General features: G+C 39.5%; 1 protein-coding gene across 3 annotated transcripts in view; it reads right to left on the bottom strand.

The window, feature by feature from the left end:
* Positions 1–9,479, bottom strand: part of FGF14 (fibroblast growth factor 14) — a 415,553-nt gene that overhangs the window by 361,110 nt on the left and 44,964 nt on the right. The window lies entirely within an intron of this gene.

Below are 9,479 nucleotides of genomic sequence, written 5' to 3'. Positions count from 1 at the left end.
GCAAAGAGCATACCTGTCCAAGCCATGGGCTGCCAGCTTCTCCGGGAGAATACTGTGGGAGACTGTCAAAGGCCTTGCTGAAGTCTAAGTAGACTACATCAACAGCCTTTCCCTCACCCACCAGGTGGGTCACCCGGTCATAGAAGGAGATGAGGTTGGTCAGGCAGGACTTGCCTTTCATGAACCCATGCTGACTGGGCCTGATCCCCCAGTTGTCCCACATACATTACATGATTGCATTCAAAATGACCTGTTCCATCACCTTTCCTAGCACCGAGATCAGGCTGACAGGCCTGTAGTTCCCCGGCTCCTCCTTATGACCCTTCTTACAGATGGGCATCACATTATCAAGTCTCCAGTCATCTGGAAACTCCCCGGATGATCATGACTGCTGATAGATGATGGAAAGTGGCCCAGCAATCACATCTGCTAACTCCCTCAGCACCCTTAGGTGGATTCCATCTGGCCCCATGGACTTGTGACAGTCTAAATGTTTACACCTGAACTGTGGGGGGGTTCTTCTGCTCCCTATCCCAGACTCCCAGGTCAGGAGGATGAGTACCCCGAGAATAAGTGGTCTGGCTAGTAAAGACAGATGTAGAGAAGGCATTAAGAACCTCAGCTTTTTCCTTATCCTTAGTAGCTTAGTAGTCACGTTCCCCCCTGCATCCAATAAAGGATGGATGGCCTGATTGATCATTACAGAACATTTTTCTCTGAATGTTTAAATGTTTTCTGATGGATTGGACAGAAACACAATGCTTTTTTTTTTATTATTATTATTAGTGACCTTTCTTCTGTCTCTCAGAACTGTCCTTTATGTGAATAAACAGTCTGTATTTAAGAATGAAGTAAGTAAATATTGACTGTTCCTCTTACTGAGTCATATGGTCACTGAAGATGTACTAGAACCAGAATATCAGGAAAAAACACACTTCTTGATCAAGTCTGGATCAAAGTTTCCTGTGTCCTACAGTTCAGGAGAAACTCACCACAGAAATCTGCTAGACATCCACATCTGACTTAATCAACCTGAGCAGTCTGCACTCAACAGAGTGAAATTGGTGTTTCCAGAGAGCAATAGAGCTCAGTCCAAACAGGCTGTCTAAAAAGATCAGGTAAAGCACTTTCTGCAATTGTCCAAGGACTACCAAACCAGATTTAGAGATTTAATTCTCAGATATCTCCAGCAAGATGCAAGCAAAACCTCCTTGTCTTTCCCTGTATTCAGCTCTGGTGAAGCCACACCTTGAATACTGTGTTCAGTTGTGGGCCCCTCACTACAAGAAAGACATCGAGGTGCTGGAGCGTGTCCAGAGAAGGGCAATGAAGCTGATGAAGGGTCTGAAACACAAGTCCTGTGAGGGGCAGCTGAGGGAGCTAGGGTTGTTTAGCCTTGAGAAAAGGAGGCTTGGGGGGGATCTTATCACTCTCTACAACTACCTCAAAGGAGGATTGTAGTGAGGTAAGGGTCAGTCTCTTCTCCCAAGCAAGAAGCAATAGAACAAGAAGAAGTGGCCTCAAGATGAACCAGAGGAGGTTTAAGTTGGGTATTAGGAAAAATTTCGTCATTGAAATGGTTGTGAATCACTGCAACAAGCTGCCAAGGGAAGTAGTTGAGTCACCATCCCTGGAGGTATTCAAAAGATGCATAGATGTGGTGCTTAGGGACATGGTCTAGCGGCAAACTTGGCAGTGCTAGGTTAAAGGTTGGACTTGGTTGTTTTAGAGGTCTTTTCCAACCTAAATGATTCTATGATTCTATCTTTATATGTCTACTGTGAATACTAGAATATATGTTTAACATTCTTTTCCTTCACCTTTTCAAGGCTTGTCATTCTTTATGACACACAAATTGTCATAAAATTGGTCCAAGCTAAAAAAGAGAGTGGGAAGGGAAAATCCATCTGCTTATCCCTTGGTGATCTCTGTAGAATGGCCTGACTGAACAAAATTCTTGGCTCCAAAATCTTTGAAATTTCCCAAAACAAACATCAAGAGTTGGGGATCCTACATATTTATGCCCACATCCTGATGCATATTTTTCCTAAGAGAATACCTACTGCATTTATTTATGTGTTTCTTTTCAATCTGATGACGTACAAAGAGGTTTCAGTTTGGTTACTTTTAGGACAGCTTCTACAAAATCTTTTATAATGTTCTACATTTTTGTGAAACACAACTCATTTGCCTTGCTTCACTTGACATTTGAGCAGTGTATGTCTTAAGATGACGATGTGTGGAGCCCACAGCATACGGTCTCTCTACTCAAGACCTGAGCTCAACTGCATTTTCATAAGAGGTGCATAGTAAGATATCATAACTCTAAGCAACAGATCCACCTCAGAACAACCTGTGCCACTGGTGTACCAGCCCATTTTCCACCAAAGCCTAGCATTACCATTCAGTTAGGAAAATGTCACTTCACTTTGCCAATGTGAATTACATTTCCACTTCGAAGTCATCTACTCAGATTATTTTTAGAAATACCTGCAGAATTATTTTACTACCAGAAACCAAGTCAGAACACATATAACCCACCTTATTCTCTCCCTTCCCTGACTTCACAAAAAAAAAAAAAAAAGGTGGGGGGAAGGAGGAGGGGGAGACAAAAGTCTTGGTGTGGTGAAAAATTATGAAAAATTGCAGTGGAAGCAACCCACAGTGTTATGCTGACTGTTCATCAGCATCTCCTGGCCAGCATCTCCTGTACTGTTCCCTCATTATTTTACAGCTCTAACTAGGAAAATCCACCCTACTACATGAAATATCTTTTGCTCTTCTTCATGTTTGTCATGTACCTCCTGAAACAATACACTTCTGTTGAATAAGAAAAGGAGGGATGAAAATCTGAATAAGCTTTGTATGAAATTCAGAGCGCTTCAGTGACAAATATCCTGATGACTATCGGGAGCCAGTGCAGTTTTTGGCAGACTGGTGACAGACGGCTATGGTAAGTCTTCCATTTTTCTGCACCAGCCTCACATAGCTCCATGCAGCCAAGATACTGAAAGGGCAGATTTTATCTAAATCTTTCTCCAGTCTTACAGACTAGCCATCATCAGGCAGTCAACAGCTGGCCATAGGTAAAATGTTGGAGGGTGGAAGAAAAAGCTACATTTGCAAACATACTGTACTCAATAACCTAAATGGCTCAAACTCCCAACCTTTCTTACAGAAGACTCCTTTTCTGTTATTGGGTGATTCTGTATGTAAATTATGTGCAACTCCAAAAAGTTTGTTCTTCAAAACATCTCAGACACTTACTTGAGAAGCACATTAAGAGTTTCTACAAAACATTTACCAGTACATGATTTTCTCATAATGTATTGAATGCTTTACATTGTCATTTTTAACCATTTTTGAAATAGGATATTTCTGTAATGTCTTATAAAAGATTTTTTATGTGAAGAATGAAAGGGAAGAATTTATCTGAATCAAATTATGTAGTCTTGATAAATAACATATTTCTCCTTGGGAGCTTACAAAAATCTCAGGGAGGAGTCAGAAGAGTAGGAGAATGGAATTTCTCCTTGCCTTTTCTGGGAAAAAATTTACCGGTCATTTCTACAAGTAACAAAGAAAGGAGCTTGCTTGTCTCCAGAAACCAAATATACAAGGTATTTTATCAATTTGTTTGGAATTCAGTAGCAATGCAGGGAATTCTGTTATTAATGCTAAAAATTGAAATTAGTTTTAAAATTAACTTGTTAAAAACAAGTAATAGATGATTTTTCTAGTGATTTTTTTTACCTGCACACTTGTAAACAAAATGAACACACAGCTATTGTCTTTTCAACGAAGACATTAGAGGCATGCTCAAAGGAAAAGAAAACAACTTCCAATATTTTCTAATTTTTGCTTTTTGAACAGGCAACTGAGAAAAAAATAGCTGTAATTGGTGAAAAGAAAAGGCCTTCAGAGATGGGGCAAGCCAAGCAATACAGTAGAAACCACAAGACAGGAGTCACTGTATTGGAGCAATACGCACTGATGGTCAAACAAAACAAAGCAACCCAGGTTCTGGTGTCCTGTATGATAAGTCAGCCAAAATGTTGTCAAGGAATTACTCTTCTTCCTGTTGTGATGTCAATAGTTTCTTTAAAGAATACCCTTCTTTCACCTGACCAAAACTCAAGGTTGACCTAGCTTAGATTGTACTATCCTTAATGGAAAACATAACTAGTTTCGATAAAGAAAAATAGCCTAATTTGAATGGAAGATTCAGATATGTGTTCTAACTTCTGACAAAATAGTTCCCAACTTCCCTCCATGAGGTAACTGTACCTAAATACTGGTTTAGATTAGTCAGAACTGATCGACTTTTTCCTACAAAGGCCATTCTGCTCACACATGATAGATGAAATCCTTTAACATTCTCCTCATGGACAGTTCATTTTTATTGTTTAAAAAGTATTTAAAAAGACTTTCCACATTACCACCTCTATTGGAAAAGTCAGTTATTAAAAAAAATACACCTTGGAGCACCCCTTTCTACCTTATGTCATCAATACATTATATATTTTCTGCATGAGTTTTGAGATCTAAGAAAGAAACATGTATTAGTTGAACCAAAGGGGAAGCAGCCATCATTAGGCACTGTTTGCTTTTAACAATCCTCAGTATCTGTAGGTAATGATAATGCTGACAACCAATAATCTTCTTCTAATGAGGGTAGAGGTTTCATCCCACCTGGATCCAAAGTGGAATGTGGGAGTTAATCCCTGTAGAGAAAGAATTATAGGCATCAGAGACCTTGAGAAAAATGTGTGGAGTAATAACCACGGTAGGCTTTAATGTCCTGTTACTTTCCTCTTTTAAGGAACTGAAATTCTGTTATCGAATATCTGTGATAGTTGTGTAGGAACATCAATTCATCACAAAACTTATATTTGATTTATTTATTTTTTAGTCTCTCTCTCTCCTTCCTTAACAGATAAGTGATTGGAATATCATTAAGAATGTGACAGGTTATTTTCTTATGAGTTAAATTTAGTCTTCACTACAACTTTAGGACAACATTTTATATTGCTTACAGAACCAAACTTTTAACAGCTTCTGGTAAACTTTACAAATTATGTCCTTCAAGTATTGAAACCATTAATGCTATGTAATATTATATCAGTTTCTATATCTTATTGCAAGAGTTAGAAAATATCTGTAACTGCAATTTTAATTTCATTGCCTACACTTCTGAAAAACAAAAAAAATAGGAAAGCAAGATGATAACCAAGATGAAAATAATTGGTGAACTGAGCAGTGGATAATAAAGTTGAATAATTGAGTCCTATTTCCAGATATTTCCAGTGAAATCAACAGAAGTAAAAACATAATTTGAGAATTCACACACACACACCAAAAAAAAAAAAAAAAAGAGGATTTTATAGTCGTATAAAATAAGACTGGTCTTTATTGGATCTTAGTATGCATCTTCGTTCCTTTGAACATGATAAAACATAGGGAAACTATCCATCACAGTATCACAGTATCACAGTATCACAGATTTCTAGGTTGGAAGAGACCTCCAAGATCATCGAGTCCAACCTCCGACCTAACACTAAGTACTCCACTAAACCATATCGCTAAGCTCAACATCTAAACGTCTTTTAAAGACCTCCAGGGATAGCGACTCCACCACCTCCCTGGGCAGCCCGTTCCAATGCTTAATAACCCTTTCGGTAAAGAAGTACTTCCTAACATCCAACCTAAAACTCCCCTGTCGCAACTTTCGCCCATTCCCCCTCGTCCTGTCACCAGGCACGTGGGAGAACAGACCAACCCCCACCTCTCTACAGCCTCCTTTCAGGTAACTGTAGAGAGCGATAAGGTCGCCCCTGAGCCTCCTCTTCTCCAGGCTGAACAAGCCCAGCTCCCTCAGCCGCTCCTCGTAAGACTTGTTCTCCAGACCCCTCACCAGCTTGGTCGCCCTTCTCTGGACTCGCTCGAGCACGTCCATGTCCTTCCTGTAGCGAGGGGCCCAAAACTGAACACAGTACTCGAGGTGCGGCCTCACCAGAGCCGAGTACAGGGGCACAATTACTTCCCTAGACCTGCTGGCCACACTGCTTCTTATACAGGCCAGGATACTGTTGGCCTTCTTGGCCACCTGGGCACACTGCTGGCTCATATTCAGCCGACTATCAACCAATACTCCCAGGTCCTTCTCGGCCAGGCAGCTTTCCAGCCACTCACCTCCCGGCCTGTAGCACTGCTTGGGGTTGTTGCGCCCCAGATGCAGGACCCGGCACTTGGCCTTGTTGAACTTCATACAGTTGACCTCAGCCCACCACTCCAGCCTATCCAGATCCTCCTGCAGAGCCTTCCTGCCCTCGAGCAGATCGACACACGCACTTAGCTTGGTGTCATCTGCAAAATGCAGATGACATAAATGGGCTGAAAGAATATTTTTTGGACTTTTTCCAAAAAGTGCTGAAATTATAAAGAAAAATGTTCTTATGAAACAAGCAGTGCCATCTTAATGCATTGAGTCAATTTCTTTCTTGACTGCAAAGTATTTTACTTGGTCAGATTGATAGGGTTGCTTTTTTTGTTTGGTTTGGTGGTGTTTGTTTGTTTGTTTTTTGTTTTTTTTTGAAAAACAAGTTCACCACTAATATTATACCGAACAAATTATTCAAAGTACAGTTTTACTGGAAAGAACCTCATGAATTTTTGTACTGACAGACAATGTGTTACTTCAGAACCAACAAAGATGATTTTTTTCCTCCCTGGAAAATCTTTTCCTATTGATATGCTATGCTGTCTTTTCTATCATTTCTGCTTTGCTCCGACCCCAAAATTATCCCATTCCAGAAGGCTGTTATTGCATTTAAAATAATGCATCCTCCTTTTGAAGCCTATAAAGTGTACCATACACAGCACAGTAAATGTACCAAAACACTTCTTTTAAAAATCTTGTCTAGAACTAACCATTCCTAGTAGACTTACTCATCTCTGACAAGATAAGAATAACTCTCACTGAAGTAAGCCAGAGCCATAGATAACAGTCTGCTTGGGAATAACAGGAGATCTCTTCTTGTCTTAAGCTACTTCTAGATGTGTTTAAATATATTTGCATGTTTATGCAGTATATGCAGTCACTCACTGCTGTCACATACTGGAAACTACTCTCAAAGGTAGCTTTAATTTTGCAAATAACAAACAGTTGAGAAGCCTACTCTCTGGAGAGACTTTTAATGAACCTCCATAAGTCCTGCTTTGTGCCTATCTGACATCATAATTTAATCTTGCAAATATTCATTAGGCCTGAAAATTGCTAGAGAACAGAAAGAATATTTCCTCAAAACCTGAAGAACATTTAAACTTAATTAGTTGCTACAAATAAATTACTTATATTTGCAATGTTAATCAGATGACCATAATATTAAATCTTGCATATAATATTTTTTTCTTGGTAATTGGGAGACAGCTTGCTGTTACCTAGTCAGTTACCAGATTTTAGTCTTTCTGAAAACTTATTAATGATTAATATTAATAACAATTTGTATTGTAGCCAGCATTGTAGCTCAGCCCTACTGCCAGTTGTTTCTGTGAGTTTTTGTCCCACTTGACAAGTACTGGGATTTTTCAGGCGGTGACTTCAGCAGGATGAGGACATCTCCCATGTGTGATCATCCTCCATTTATTGACTAGCCGTATCTCCAGAATTTCAGGCTCTGTTTCTGCAGAGTAACTGAGGGAGTTCTTCTTTAACATGAAAGGAAGGTCCTGCTGTTCTGAAGCACTTGGCCAAGATCTCTGGTTTCAAACCTTTAATCACACAGAATTGATATGGAGTGGGGAAAGCAGTTAGCCATTAAAATCTCAGTCAGACTATTGTCAGGCTGTGGTGTTTTGTTTTGTTTTTTCTTTATACCTTCCTTGTTCAGGTTATAACCTTAAAAAAAAAAAAATCTGTTCTTCAGTATTTCATAACTTGTGGATTGAAGTCCCACTGATCAGTAAAATTTGCTCCAGTAAATATGAATACCTTAAGCCAATGCTTTTTTGATATCAAGTGTTCAGAAATAACTTTCCTAAACTGTTTCTCAAGTGACTAACATTTATGATTCTCTCTCAGTCGCAAAGTTGTGCTATCTCACAGTATTCAAAACCATCATTGTCACTTTTCAGGAGTCAAGTAGTCTTGATTATTTTTCCAATCAAGGTTCAGCATCTAGATATAACAGTAAGAAATGCTTTAAAAAATACACTTTATCAATAGCCAAGATAGATTTTTTTTTTTATATTAACAATCAGCAAGCATTTTTCAAGGCACAAATTTAAGAATCCATGAGGATTTGAAACTAGACATGATTTTCTACCAACAAAGCTGATGAAAAGAAAATGGAAAGAAAGAAAAGCCACAAAGGGGAAGTCATTTTCCAGTTGTCTCTATCCACACATGCTTTAGGTGACCAAACTAAATTTTGAAGGTTTTACATTACTTGTGCCCAGTGATCTCCTGCCATCAACCTGCACAAAAATCCAATAAGAACTTGCAATCTCGTCTGAGGATATATGGAATCTACTGAAAGAAAGCATTGTCTGCAGGCTGGGTGTCTTTGCTTCTCTTCTTCTACACAGTCTGAAGGTGGAATACAGACACTGCTTCCCTGCTATTATTAGCTCGGTCACAAATACAACTTAATTCGTTATTAATTTGTGAGATGTTTTACTGATTCACCTTACAAATTTTTATTTTTGTTTAATTAAAATAATTTTAAAAGAGTATTTTTAACCCTTGCAAGCAGCTCCCCAGGCTCCTCTCATCCTGAGCTCCACATGAGCAGCATTTGCAAACCGGATGGTTCCATGCCACAGCCCTTCCTTCCTGTTGCCTTTCCCCAGTCCCAGACCATGCTGTTCAGCCAACCACAACATGGGTGTGCAGAGCTGAGAGGCTGGTCCTACCTAGGAAACTGGTTTGTGGAGCATAGCAGAAGGGGAACTGAATGCTATCTGAAGGATCACATTAGGGAGATGTGTGTGTGCTTCTCTGTGTCAGGACATAGCTCTGTGTCATGACATGAGCTCCACAAATATATTTTCTTGGAGGCAAAGCCCATTTAAGAGACTCCCACTCTGGCTTCAGGTCCCTGTGCATCTGCCACTGTTCTCAGATGCATCCATTGTGCATTTTTTCTGAAAAGGTATTTTTAATCCAGATTATCTCCCAGTCTTAGTGTGCAGAACAGATCTGCAGACCACTTGTACCAGTGCAACCACAGAGCTTGAGAGCTGAGTTGGGAAGGTTGGGATAAACAGGCAAAACCTGAGATTACATCAGCTAGCATAACATGTGCAAATGCATCCTGAAAGTGCACCACTGTACTATCTTCAAACTAAGATCTCTTTTTTTTTCCTCATACTATAAGAAAAGAATTAATAAGAAATGAGATCAATCCTACTAGTGATGTACTACTGCTCATTGCTTCAGCTTCTCACCTTCCAGTAACACCATTAGATCAACAGCTACA

This window comes from Anser brachyrhynchus (assembly GCF_964034855.1).
Source record: "Anser brachyrhynchus genome assembly, chromosome: 1".
Taxonomy (NCBI): Eukaryota; Metazoa; Chordata; class Aves; order Anseriformes; family Anatidae; genus Anser; species Anser brachyrhynchus.
The sequence above is the reverse complement of the archived record's forward strand: the minus strand, read 5'-3'. Positions and strand labels throughout refer to the sequence as shown.